At 43.4% G+C, this 14,595-nt stretch overlaps 1 protein-coding gene across 1 annotated transcript in view; it reads right to left on the bottom strand.

The window, feature by feature from the left end:
* PCSK5 (proprotein convertase subtilisin/kexin type 5) overlaps positions 1-14,595 on the bottom strand; it is a 457,705-nt gene that overhangs the window by 329,188 nt on the left and 113,922 nt on the right.

Raw genomic sequence — 14,595 nt, 5'->3', positions numbered from 1 at the left:
GGTGTGCTACCATGAGAAACTCACGGACGGGAAGAAAAACAACAGTTTTGTTGAGCTGCTTTTGATGAATTCACCACGGCGGTCGTACCAAAATACGTAGGGGGCAAACACACTCAGTCAGCGGCGTTTCGAGAAGGGGAAGAAGAGTCCGGACAGGTAACACGCACAGGAAAGGCGTGTGAGGGCTGCAGAGGGCAGGCTGGAGAAACACGGACGCTTAGCACGTTACGTATCGTCATTTCATTCCACGGTGGCTACAACATATAAACACATCAAGACACGCACTGACCCAGGGCCTCCTCCTGACAGGCCAGCATTTGCCCAACCCATACAGTTGCCTCCTCGGAGCGTCTCTCTCTCCAATGTCCCTCTGAGTGGCGTTGTTTCCTCGGTAGGGAAACAAAGGGACAAAGATGTGCTGTGACTTAATGCCACCCCGGATCCTACCATTCTGGATCTTCACGAAGGGGAAGAGAATGCAAGCTCCGGCGTAGGGCGGAAGCTTGGGGACCGAGGGAAAGAATGGCTTGGAAGACAGCCAGTTAGAAGGGGGCGCGAGGTCAGACCATCCATGACCGGGCTTTTGTACGAACTGCACGCTGAGTAAATGGAAGCGCACCTCTCTCCAAACTTCATCCATCAAAATCCGACGCTAACGAGAGACAAGATACCTCTAACAGCCCGTGACATGAATTTGCAAATTTATTCTCCAAATGAGACTGCCTTTTATTGACTGTTACAAACACACCTGAGTAGTGGATTCATTCTAACAAAGGGCACACCCATTTTTCACCACAGATAGCATCAGTTTCACAGAGAACGGGGGCTCATCTATTTTATGAACACTTGTCTCTTTTTCTCACCGTCTGGACTTCTTTCGGACACGCGAGGCCCTACACACACACACACACACACACACACACACACACACACACACTCTACTACGGCACTGACCCAAATTCCGTTCTCCCCGCCTGCCCCCAGTTTTCCAGGCACACCTCAGCACCCACCTCTTCCCACAAAGACTTCTCATGTCCTTCAGCCCTCCTCGTCTGTCTCTTCTCCTGCCCTGAACTCAGGGGTGGAGACAGACAGACACATACACAAACACAGGCTGCCCTACACAATCCGACTCCTACTCACTATATTCTGTTGAATCGTTGTTGACTGTTGCATCTTGTGTGTGGACTCTGTCTCATGGATTGTGAGCCCCTACAAGACTATGCATTAAACGAAGCCCGACCTAGGATTTCAGGCAATATCGGGCTGGTCACATGCCAGAAGTGAGGGCACAGCCTCAACCTTATTTCCAAGTGCACCGCCGTGATTAAACTCTCTGCTCTGGCCTCGTCAGAGATACCTAGCCAGCTAATCCTCGGTTAATGGAGACAATCACGAAAGGAACAGTGTAGATTTCCGAAATGCCTCCGTTGTCCAGAAGACTCATTCTGGCCAAGAGTGTGGGCCTCTCCTCACCGAACACTGTAATGTAACACAAAGCAACCCTGACAGGTTTCCATTTCATTTTCTCTTTTTCAAAACCTGTTCTGGCCACCTGTGGTATCGTTTGCGAAATGAAATAATGTTAATGTGGCCAAGAGGTGGGCTGGAGGAAGGAAATGCGCAGGAAATGGGTAACCCACAAATGGGATAACCATCCTGGAGTGGAGGGATGCTGCCTGAAATTGTAATTATGAAAATTGAAGAAAACCAGCTGTCTATGGAAAACATGTGTGTTAAAAGTGAAGCAATTAGGTTTCTTTCTTCCACCTCTGCTTCCGTTGAATCTGACTTTAACAGATTAAATATTTTTGTGCCACCTTTTCTTCTTTTCATCTGCCAACATGGAAGGGGAGGGAGAGGAAATATCCAATTGATACTTTCATTTGGATAATCTAATACAGCAAGGAGCCAAAACGTCAAAGGAAAAAATAAATCAGAGCCTGGAGTGTTTCTTGCAAATGAGTAATTAGGTCAGAGGACCCTTAAATCAGAACCCTAAATTCTGAATGGGATCCTTAGGTTTTTAACACATGTTCATATATATATATATATATATATATATATATATAACATTTATTAATTTTTGAGAGACAGAGAGAGAGCATGAATGGGAGAGGGGCAGAGAGAGAGGGAGACACAGAATCCGAAGCAGGCTCCAGGCTCTGAGCTGTCAGCACAGAGCCCGACGCGGGGCTCAAACTCACGGACCATGAGATCATGACCTGAGCTGAAGTCGAATGCTTAACAGGCTGAGCCACCCAGGAGCCCCTTTAACACATATTTTAAGTGTTCCAGACTTCCAAACATGTTCCTGATATGGTTGCTTCATACAACCAAGGTATCCAAAGAGCAAAGACTGGAAAATGTCGATGCGAGCCAACAATGACCAAAGATGAGAATTAATCACTTCCTTAACCGCCTTGTTGAGATGGTCTTTGAATCGGTCTCTCCTTGATGTGAATCTGTGTTACGGCATCGCCCAAAGGCAAAAGGGACTTAGAATAGCCATGATTTCCTCATAGTCAATCACCTTGAGATCTCTTCCAGAGCTGAACCTAAAGACTGGTTTTTGAAATTGTGTTACCACACATGCAGTCCATAGACCAGTATTCACAAAAGAGGCCAGTCAGACCCTTCTAGCTAACCGAAGTTGATGAAAACCACATTATGTACGCAGTGTATGCAACATGAATTATTTATAGTAAACGTATGCACCTTCAGTTCTGAATAATGTACTGCCTTTCCATGATGGTCTATGCACAGGTGACTCAACATTTAGACACAACACAAAAGGGAACATACCCGCAGAAACAATGATTGCCACCTATGTCTCCCACTTCCTCATCCATAAAAGCTTTTATTCTTTTTAGGAATGAAATTTTAAAGAGTTTGCTCTGTGAGTTTCTAGAAATGGCCTTTTCCACACCAGGGTTATGAGCCACTCTGCTTATAAACCACTCTGCGTGTGTCTGCTTTTCTTGTGTCCTCATAAACACATCACAGTGTTTGCTCATCGAAAGAACAGTTTATCCTGAAAATAAACACCTTTGCTATGTTCTCACCATTGTTTGGGGGGGGGAGGGGCAGAGGGCTACTCTCAGCGTCATTCTTTTTAAACTTCTCCAAGTTCTGAGGGTCTTCACTGGCCTGCCAAATTATATGCTCCCAAGAGCCATTAACATTGAAGTCATCTGCTGTTCACTGTTACCAGCACAGTGGCTGATAAGACTGCATCTCTGACAACATAGTGTTAATAAAGAAATACATAAAAATTCTGCTTCACAGACAAATTCAGAAACCCATCTAGTCAACTGAGTAAAGTGTGCCCATACTTGAAATTCTTTGTAGAATGCAGAGTCCAAAAGATGCAAGAAATTGCAAACAAAAAACAAACACTAGAATCGATACTCCCTTAAGGGGAAATATAGCGGACACCTACAAGATCCTTACCATGGCCAAGCATTGGACTAATCACTTTTTGTGGTCTAAGGCTCAGAACAACTGTTTGAAGGCGGTCCTTTTATCATCTGCTTTTAACAGATTAAAAAAAAATGGGGCTTAATCAGTCTAGGTAACCCCTCTGAGTTCACACCGCTGGTCAATATTAACATGAGGATTCAGAAGGAAGCTGTCTGACACCAGACCATAGGGCTATGGAAACTCTTCCGTTAAAACAGAAGGGGCTTAGAGGAAGTCACAACACACACAAATCCATGAGTAGATAAGGAGTAGATGCTGGACAATGGAGCACCAGTAAAGAAATTCAAATCACAAATCTCACTTGCCTTAGCACTGTGATCAGTGCATTCCAGTGATAAGGTAGAACACAGATGAGTAAGACTTTAGGGACCTAATTTTTCCTAATTCTTCTTATTCCAACACATCTTTTAGGAAGTCACCTAATAGTTCCCATTTTAATTTTAATAGTTTCAATGACACAGGGTTCACTTCTTTACTAAATAGCCAATGATTGCTGGTAAATCAATTCTTTAATTAAAAAAAAAAAAAAAAAGGAAGGTTGGGCTACATGCCTGGCTCGGTCAGAAGAGCGTAAGACCTCAATCAGAGCTGTGAGTTCAAGCCCCACATTGGGTACAGAGATTACTAAAAAAAGTGACCTTAAAAAAAAAAATCCCTTATTTGTAGCGTTTGCCAATTTCCATGGTGTAAATCCTCACATCACGTGCAGTTTTAAAGCACGCTCACAAAATCCCTGAATCTCTAACAATAAGCTCTCACGAGCTCTTAGAAGGCAGATCCGACAAACCACAGGAACGACTCACTCCACTGTGAGCCTTGCTCCGTTTCCGATGACGTTGTCCCTTCCAGTGGGTCTGACATCTGCTTCCCAGTACTTGGGAACTACTGGTAAGTACCCAGGCATCCTTGTCCCCTTCACAGTTTTCAGATAATCATTTTACTACTTCTTGCATTTATTTGGAAAGGATCTGTCTTTACCCTTTCTTTCTCAAGGCTACCTGAAGAAGTTGGACTTGGGACTTTTGTGGCCATAAGCTGGTGGGCTCTTCTTGGGATACATGAAATAGAGGTTCTGTGACTCCAAAACCAAAGAGGACTTCACAGATTTTTTTAAAATCTCAATTTGGCTAGGGAAGTCCTAAGACGGTTACTATTAGGAGTCAATTTGATGGATTTCAAATCCTTTGTTATCAAACACATGGTGGGGGGGCAGGGGGGAAGGATGCCCCTGGCCAAAACAGATCCAATGTCCAATTATTCAAGGATGATTACTCAATTTGTGGATTTTCCAGAAATTCCAAGGAAGCCCAATGTTTCATTAACACCAAACTTGGCATAGCCACTATTACAGCTGGGGGATTCAGAAGAGGAAAAGTTAAATCCCACCTCTGCTACCTTCCAGCTACGTGACTTTGTCAAGTTCTCCTACATTCTTAAACCCGACTTGGAGTTTGAACGCAGAGAACCGCCATAAAGATTAAAGAAGATAAAGTACATAACAAATGCTTCTGTTATTGCAGTCATGTTGTTGATGAGAGCACAGATATAGGAGACACGAGTGTCCCTAATAGTTAAGAAAAGGACACTAGTTAGAAAGAGAAAGAGAGAGGGGCGCCTGGGTGGCTCAGTCAGTTGGGCGGCCGACTACAGCTCAGGTCATGATCTCACAGTCTGTGAGTTTGAGCCCAGCGTCGGGCTCTGTCCTGAGCACTCAGAGCCTGGAGCCTGCTTCCGATTCTGTGTCTCCCTCTCTCTCACTGCCCCTTTCCTGCTTGCTCTCAGACTCTCTCTCTCTCTCTCTCTCTCTCTCTCTCTCTCTCTCCCAAAAATAACAATAAAAAATAAAAATAAATTTAAAAAATTAAAAAAGAGAGAGAGAGAGAGACAGAGAGACTACCACAAAATAGTAAGATAATGGTTTTCTTCATTGTCTGGAAACACAGATCATACAAACTTGAAAGGGCAATTGAACGTTTGCACGGGTAGCTGGGAGGACCTGAATATTTTACATTTGTGGCTGTGGGTCTAGAGACTAGGGATGAGGTGAAGGAGTAGAGAGCAGTGTCCAACTATTCTCTTTTACATTGGTCAGATGGCCTCCTAGGAATCTCCTAGGAATCATCACACATTTTTTTTACTCCACACATTTATACCAATATCCCAACCCTTCGAGAACCATGGTTCACATCTACTATAATTCTGACGGAGGATCATTTCCCAGTTACAAAATCTCAAGGATGTCCCACATAATACCAAAGAAACATCAGAAAAGAGCAGATGTTAGGAGAAGAAAGGCTGTGGGATGTAAAAATGCTTATACAGAGGAAAACGAGAAGAAATCCAGTTCTCAGAATTCTGCTCATAACGGAGGGTCAAGAAATTGAGTCAGTATAGCCAACTGATTTTGACAAAGCAGTAAAGGCAATACAAGGGGCCAAACACAGTCTTTTCAATAAACAGTGCTGGGACAACTGGGCGTCCACGTGAAAAAAGTATACCTAGGGGCGCCTGGGTGGCTCAGTCAATTAAATGTCTGACTTCGGCTCCCAGTTCGTGGGTTCAAGCCACGTTGGGCTCTGTGCTGCCAGTTCAGAGCCTGGAGCCTGTTTCAGATTCTATGTCTCCCTCTCTCTCTCTCTGCCTCTCCCCTGCTCGCTCTCTCTCTCTCTCTCTCTCTCTCTCTCTCTCAAAAAAAATAAAATAAATAAACATTAAGAAAAAAAGAAAAAAGTACATGTAGACACAGACCGTACGTCCTTCACAAAAATTAGCTCAAAGTGGATCAGAGACCTAAGTGTAAAATACATAACTAATTCCTGGAAGATAACACAGGAGAAAAGCTAGACAACCTTGGGTACCATGACGCCTTCTTTTTTGTTTTATTTTTTAATATGAAATTTATTGTCAAATTGGTTTCCATACAACACCCGGCGCTCATCCCCACAGGGGCCCTCCTCAATGCCCATCACCCTCTTTCCCCTCCCTCCCACCCCCCACCAACCCTCAGTTTATTCTCAGTTTTTACAACACCAAAGGCACAATCCATGAAAGAAATGACTGAAAAGCTGAACTTCATCAAAATTAAAAACTTCCACTCCGTGAAAGGCAGTATCAAGACGATGAGCAGACAAGCCACAGACTGGAAGAAAACATCTGCAAAAGACACATCTAATAAAGAACACATCCGAAATACACAAAGAACTCTAAAACTCAACAATTAAAAACAAACAAACCACCTTATTAAAACATGGCCAGAGACCTTAACGGACACCTTGCCAAAGAAGAGATACAGAGGGCAAATAAGCATATGAAAAGATGTTCCACGTCATTTGTCAGCAGAAAAATGCAAATAAAAATGAGATACAACTACCCACCTATTAGAATGGCTGAAATCCAGAACACCGACGCCAGCAAATGCTGGTGAGGATGTCCAGCAACAGGAACTCGCATTCATCGCTGGTGGGAATGCAACATGTAGCCACTTTGGAAGACAGTTTGGCAGTATATTACAAACTAAACCTCCTCTTTCCATACAATAGTTACACTCCTTGGCGTTTACCTAAGGAGTTGAAAACTTACGCGCGCGCGCACACACACACACACACACACACACACGGATGCTTATTACAGCAGCTTTATTCATAAATGCCAAAACTTAGAAGCCACCAAGATGGCTTTCAGGTTATGGAATAAACCAACTGCGATGCATCCAGACAATGGAACGTTCCTCAGCACTAAAAAGAAATGAACTATCAAGCCATGAGAAGACATGGAGGAAACTTCCCTGCACATCACTAAGTGAAAGAAGCCAATCTGAAAAGGCTACATACTGGATGATTCCCACTATAGGACACTGTGAAAAAGGCAAAACCATGTAGACAGTAGAAAGATCAGTGGTCACCAAGGATTGGGGATGGAAGGACGAATAGGTAGAACACAGAGGATTTGGGGAGCAGTGAAAATACTCCGCGTGATACTCTTAATGGTGGATACGTGTCATTATACATCGGTCCCAAACCACACACTGTATAACACCAAGGGAGAACCCTAATGCAAACCACAGACTTGGGGCGATTACGCATCGATGTAAGTTCATCAACTGTAACAAATGTACCACTCTGGGGGGAGCTGGTGATGATGTAGGCAGCTAGGCATGTACTGGGGCAGGAGGTATATGGGGAATCTCGGGACCTTCCTCTCAAGTTTAGTGTGAAGCTAAAACGACTCTAAAAATATATATATGGTCTTGGGGAAAAAAAAAAAAGAGGAATTGAGGCAGAACAGCCAAAGGATAATTGGGTGGTCCAGTTGAGTGGACAACCTTTCTCTCACTTGTTAACTCTGTGATCCTCTTTGATTCTTTCCTAACCTGACACAGCTTGAATGAAACACTTTCAGTCCTGGGGCGCCTGGGGGACTCAGTCAGTTAAATGTCTGACTTCAGCTCAGGTCATGATCTCATGGTTCTTGAGTTTGAGCCCTGCATTGGGCTCACCGGTGTCAGTACAAGGTCTGCTTCGGATCCTCTGTCCCTGTCTGTCTCTCTGTCTCTCTGTCTCTCTCAAAAATGAATAGACATTAAAAAAAAAAAACCTTTCAATCCTAAAGATATGTAACAAAGCAAAAACCAGTAAGCCAACAAACAAATCTCTTCTCCTTTAAGGAACTGCCATGTGCCCTGTCATAGTGTTTAGAGAACAGATTTCAGCTGTATCACCTGGTGGTGTTGCTAAAGGGTAACCACAATCTCTAAAACTTACTGGGCGTTTCTGAGACACTGAGACCAAGCTTCACTTTACATGCATAGCCCATTGCACTGCCAGGCTTCCCATCATTCTCAAATACATCACGTCTAAGATCAGTCAGGTTTGGGAAACCTGGGTGTGCAGCCTCTGCCTCCTTCTCTTCCTTTCCTGTCGTCATTCCACGTGGCTTCCGATTTCCACAGAGCCTTGCAGTTCGGGCTGTTGGCTCCGCTCCGCTACTCTTTACCTTTCTAACCCATCTTATACTTCCAATCTATGCCCCTGTCATTTAAAAAAGTATTTTGATCAAGCTCGTACTATATTCTGGTCACCCTACTGACTCAGACGCTGTCCCTGTGCTCAAGTCCCTTCAAGTCTCGTCCGTCAGACAGGCAAGAAATTTCACAAAAACACCTGCTAAGCATTACAATGGGGGTTGCCGGGGTAGAATGGGAAGATGGAACCCAGTCAGGGGGAAGACAGGAAAGGGGGAGTGTACTTCCTGGAGAAAATGACATTTAATCTGAGCCCCCAAACACGAGCTGAGTAGCCAGAGGGCAGGCAAGGGGTGGAGAGGACGTGTTTATTTGGGGTCAGGGTATAGAATAATCAAAGAGACACTGGGTGGCACCTGGGTGGCTCAGTCGGTTGGGCATCCGACTTTGGCTCAGGCCATGATCTCATGGTTTGTGAGTTCGAGCCCCACATCGGGCTCTGTGCTGACAGCTCAGGCTCTGGAACCTGCTTCGGATTCTGTGTCTCATCCTCTCTCTGCCCCTTCTGCACTTGTGCTCTGTCTCTCTCTGCCTCTCAAAAATAAATGAACGTAAAAAAAAAAATCAAAGAGAGACTGGAGTGGCAAAGGAACGGAAAGAAATTCAGAACCGCTGGAGGATACAGACAGTAAGCAGTGGGTGAAGAAAAAAATGGAAAGAGACAAGACTGCAGAGGTTAGCTGGGGCCAGACTGTGACTGTTATTTTCACTTTTTTCGGATGACATGATATTATACATGGAAAATCTGATAGATTCCACCAAAAGTCTGCTAGAACTGATACATGAATTCAGCAAAGTTGCAGGATACAAAATCAATGTACAGAAATCAGTTGCATTCTTATACACTAATAATGAAGAACAGAAAGACAAATAAAGAAACTGATCCCATTCACAATTGCACCAAGAAGCATAAAATATCTAGGAATAAATCTAACCAAAGATGTAAAAGATCTGTATGCTGAAAACTATAGAAAGCTTATGAAGGAAATTGAAGAAAATATAAAGAAATGGAAAAACATTCTGTGCTCACAGGTTGGAAGAATAAATATTGTCAAAATGTCAATACTACCCAAAGCTATCTACACATTCAATGCAATCCCAATCAAAATTGCACCAGCATTCTTCTCGAAGCTAGAACAAGCAATCCTAAAATTCACATGGAACCACAAAAGGCCCCGAATAGCCAAAGGAATTTTGAAGAAGAAGACCAAAGCGGGAGGCATCACAATCCCAGACTTTAGCCTCTACTACAAAGCTGTCATCATCAAGACAGCATGGTATTGGCACAAAAACAGACACATAGACCAATGGAATAGAATAGAAACCCCAGAACTAGACCCACAAAAGTATGGCCAACTCATCTTTGACAAAGCAGGAAAGAATATCCAATGGAAAAAAGACAGTCTCTTTAACAAATGGTGCTGGGAGAACTGGACAGCAACATGCAGAAGGTTGAAACTAGACCACTTTCTCACACCATTCACAAAAAAAAAACTCAAAATGGATAAAGGACCTGAATGTGAGACAGGAAACCATCAAAACCCTAGAGGAGAAAGCAGGAAAAGACCTCTCTGACCTCAGCCGTAGCAATTTCCTACTTGACACATCCCCAAAGGCAAGGGAATTAAAAGCAAAAATGAACTACTGGGACCTTATGAAGATAAAAAGCTTCTGCACAGCAAAGGAAACAACCAACAAAACTAAAAGGCAACCAATGGAATGGGAAAAGATATTTACAAATGACATGTCAGACAAAGGGCTAGTATCCAAAATCTATAAAGAGCTCACCAAACTCCACACCCGAAAAACAAATAACCCAGTGAAGAAATGGGCAGAAAACATGAATAGACACTTCTCTAAAGAAGACATCCAGATGGCCAACAGCCACATGAAAAGATGCTCAACGTCGCTCTTCATCAGGGAAATACAAATCAAAACCACACTCAGATATCACCTCATGCCAGTCAGAGTGGCCAAAATGAACAAATCAGGAGACTATAGATGCTGGCGAGGATGTGGAGAAATGGGAACCCTCTTGCACTGTTGGTGGGAAGGCAAATTGGTGCAGCCGCTCTGGAAAACAGTGTGGAGGTTCCTCAAAAAATTAAAAATAGACCTACCCTATGACCCAGCAATAGCACTGCTAGGAATTTACCCAAGGGATACAGGAGTACTGATGCATAGGGGCACTTGTACCCCAATGTTTGTAGCAGCACTCTCAACAATAGCCAAATTATGGAAAGAACCTAAATGTCCATCAACGGATGAATGGATAAAGAAATTGTGGTTTATATACACAATGGAGTACTACGTGGCAATGAGAAAGAATGAAATCTGGCCTTTTGTGGCAACATGGATGGAACTGGAGAGTGTTATGCGAAGTGAAATAAGCCATACAGAGAAACACAGATACCATATGTTTTCACTCTTGTGTGGATCCTGAGAAACTTAACAGGAACCCATGGGGGAGGGAAGGAAAAAAAAAAAGAGAGAGAGGTTAGAGTGGGAGAGAGCCAAAGCATAAGAGACTCTTAAAAACTGAGAACAAACTGAGGGGTGATGGGGGGTGGGAGGGAGGGGAGGGTGGGTGATGGGTATCGAAGAGGGCATTTTTTGGGATGAGCACTGGGTGTTGTATGGAAAACAATTTGCCAATAAATTTCATATATTAAAAAAAAATAAGCCATGCTTGTTTGTTTGTTTATTTGAGTTTTATCATAATTCAATGTAAAATCATTGAAGGGTTTTAAGATAGGCATTAACGTGGTCTGGATGCCTAAAATGCATCTGAAATTTAATTCCAAAGCACCTCCAAAGGAAAACGCTTGATTTTTCCCTTCTGACTCTTATAGCAGATCCTTCGAAAGTGCTCTTGAACCTGACCTAATCCCACCATCTTCAGGGCTACACACAGATTCCAACTTCAATCTCCTAAGCCTCTACAGTCTATTCTCTAGGTGGCAGTAAAGTGATCATTGTCAACTATAGCAGACTAATCTCAATAAACGTTCCCAATCATTCTCAAATTCCAATGACTTTCCCTCACATTTTCAGTAATTACCAAGTTCATTCCATGGCCTGATGCGAAACCATCTTCCTGACCTCTTGCTCCATCTCTTCCACTACACCACTGTTTTCCATCCCAACACCACTCCTATCCCAAGGCTGTGATACTTGATATGCTGCTATGCTTACTCACATACCCACATGGTTCCCTATCTGATGTCCAACTCTCAACTCCCAAGAGAGATTCTCCCTAATCAATCTATCTGAAGTAGTATTCTGGGTCATTCTCTACCCTTGGCTCTCATTTCGTCTTCTTCATAGCACTCATAACTACCATATTATATATCAACTTGTCTCTTCATCATGTCTCCCACATTGGATTATAAGCTCCAGGAAGGCAGCCACTTTGCCTTATTGATTCTGTATCCACAGAGTCTAACACATAGAAGTTAAATAATTATATGCCAATTGAAAGGACATTTAGTTTTAAAAAGTCACCGTGGAATCTACAGAACATAAAGGAGGGGTGTCTGGATGGTTCAGTCAGCAAAGTGATCTTTGATCTCAGCTCAGGTCTTGATCTCACGATTCAAGTTCAAGACCTGCATTGGGTTCCACACTGGGCATGAAGCCTACTTAAAAAACAAACAAACAATATGAAGGAGAGCATGGAGACCAACTAATTGGGGGGCAGCTCTAGTGACTGAGAGATGACAGTGGCCTAGATTAGTGAGAATACATTACAGTATGTGATACACAGCGGGCATCGTGAATATTTGCCGTTAGTAACGATGAGTGAGTATGGTGAGGGAGAGAAGACTCAAGAACCATCAGATATTTGGCTTGGACTACATAAATGGTAGGACTGCATGCCGAGAAAGGAAGCATAGGGAGAAGTTTGGCGAGAGAACGAAAATATGGACTTCAGTTTTAAAAGTATGGAAAGCAGAGTGATATCCGTAAAGGAGTAGCCTGTCGCAACTGTGTATGGAGACCTCAAGTTTCTTTCTGCTCAAATCCCCAGCTGAATTCATTCTGCCTACAATGCTCGCGTCATGCTATTTCCCGTCTCAAAATCTCTTTCATGTCTGTACAGCACTAACATCTTCACCCCTCGAGTCCCCCCAGTATCTGGTAGTGAACAGACAATAGTTGGTGCCATTTGTTACTTCAAAGTTAAAAAATGCCCCAGGGCAGCATATAGTGTGTAAATGTGATGGTCTTAGCAAAATTTGGAGTCATTACCAGATGCATCTGAAGCAACTCTCCATTGCTCCCTAAACCTATGGCACTTAGGACGCCTCCCCTCAAGCTATGAGGTTATTTCTTCCCCCTTTGATTCCAGGCCGGCCTGGTGACTCACTTTGGCCTGAAGAATGTAATACAAGTGACACTGCTTCAGTCCCACAGCTTCCACACCCTTTTGCTTGCAATCCTTCCTGGTGGCCATGTGAGCGAGCCATGGTAGGCTGCTAAAAGATGAGTGACCACACAGAACAGATAAAAGCTGTCCCAGTTAAAAGCACACTAGACTAGCGAGCCCCAGGCTGGCCCAGAATGGCTCACAGATGCATTAGTGATGCTATATGAAACCCGAGAATGGCTCAGCTGAGCTCAGCCCAACTGAGGACGTGTAGAATCACAAATCTAATACATAGCTCCACAAAGTTTTGAGCATGGTTTTTATGCAGCAAAAGCTAATGACCACATGAGGTTATTAGCCTGGGGGGAAGAAGGCCAAACAGAAAGGTAGGAGAAAATTGGAGCATTAGAGTGGAAAAACTCATCTGGGAGAGAAGGGTTGGCTGGATAATTGGGGAGGGACAGCAGTGAGGATACCCAAGGGTATCACATATGTGATTCTAAAGCAAATTCTTTTTTTTTTTTTTAAGTAGGCTCCACGCCCCATGTGGGCCTCGAGCTCACAACCCTGAGATCAAGAGTCACATGCTCTTAAATATGGAGAACAAACAGAGGGTTACTGGAGGGGCTGTGGGAGGGGGGGATGGGCTAAATGGGTAAGGGGCATTAAGGAATCTACTCCTGAAATCATTGTTGCACTATATGCTAATTGACTTGGATATAAATTAAAAAAATAAATTAAAAAAAAAAAGAAAAAAAGAGTCACACGCTCTACAGACTGAGCCAGCCAGGCACCCCCTAAAGCAAATTCTAAGATGGCTGTGCGTTCATTCAAACCTTCCCTTCCTGGAAAGCCCAGCCTTTCTCTGCTCACCCCATGCAGCATTCACACCAGCAATCTCTGATTATATATGGATTTTATCTTTGCAATGAAATGACAAGCCACTTGAAGTAATGGAGTCTGCATTACGTATCTTTATAACCTGTAGAGTTCACAGTAAAAATACTCAATAATTTGCAAATTGATATTTATTTAAGACAGCAGAAGTTTAGGCTGGGTAAAAGGCAGAAGATAATCTACATAGTCAAGACATATTATGCAGGGAGCAGGTAACAGAAAAGGTTCAAGTAAGATCTAGAAATCTTTGTCTTCCACACATTGGCTCCCACTAGGGCACACCTGCTTATTCGACTCTGCCAAGGAAAGGATTTAAGAAATAACACAGGAAATGTGCAGAGACTGAAGGCTTCACAAGGAATTATATAAGTGCAGATATTCATTTGGGGATGCGATTATGCTAATGTACCATTAATGATGTTCAGTAGTCCTGGCAGAAGATCTCATAAGAGACACAACCCAGTGACAGACGAGCTATTATCCCCTTACGGGTCTGGCGGGAAATCTCTACTGGCTGGAGAGGGGCTTGGGGCGCAGGTCTGTTTTCCTTTGTGACTCATGGCAACGATGGAGGTGAACATTTCCGGACTCTCCCCCACTTTTCAGTCAATGGCTCCATTTGTATATTGTCTTTCCTTCTAGTCATGCAGTAAATTCTCCCATGAGTTGAGCAGAAACTCCGTTTTACCAAGTGGCTTTCTTCCTGGCTGACTAGGGACCCAAAACCAAGAATTTGCAATCTACTCTTTGCCCAAATTGTGCAATTAGTACATCAGTAAACTGTGTTTACTTAAGGATGATCTCAATTAAAATGTTTCCCCTAAGC

Source organism: Prionailurus bengalensis, chromosome D4 (genome assembly GCF_016509475.1).
Source record: "Prionailurus bengalensis isolate Pbe53 chromosome D4, Fcat_Pben_1.1_paternal_pri, whole genome shotgun sequence".
Lineage (NCBI taxonomy): Eukaryota > Metazoa > Chordata > Mammalia > Carnivora > Felidae > Prionailurus > Prionailurus bengalensis.
Note: the sequence above shows the minus strand (reverse complement) of the source record. Positions and strands in the feature narration are given on the sequence as shown.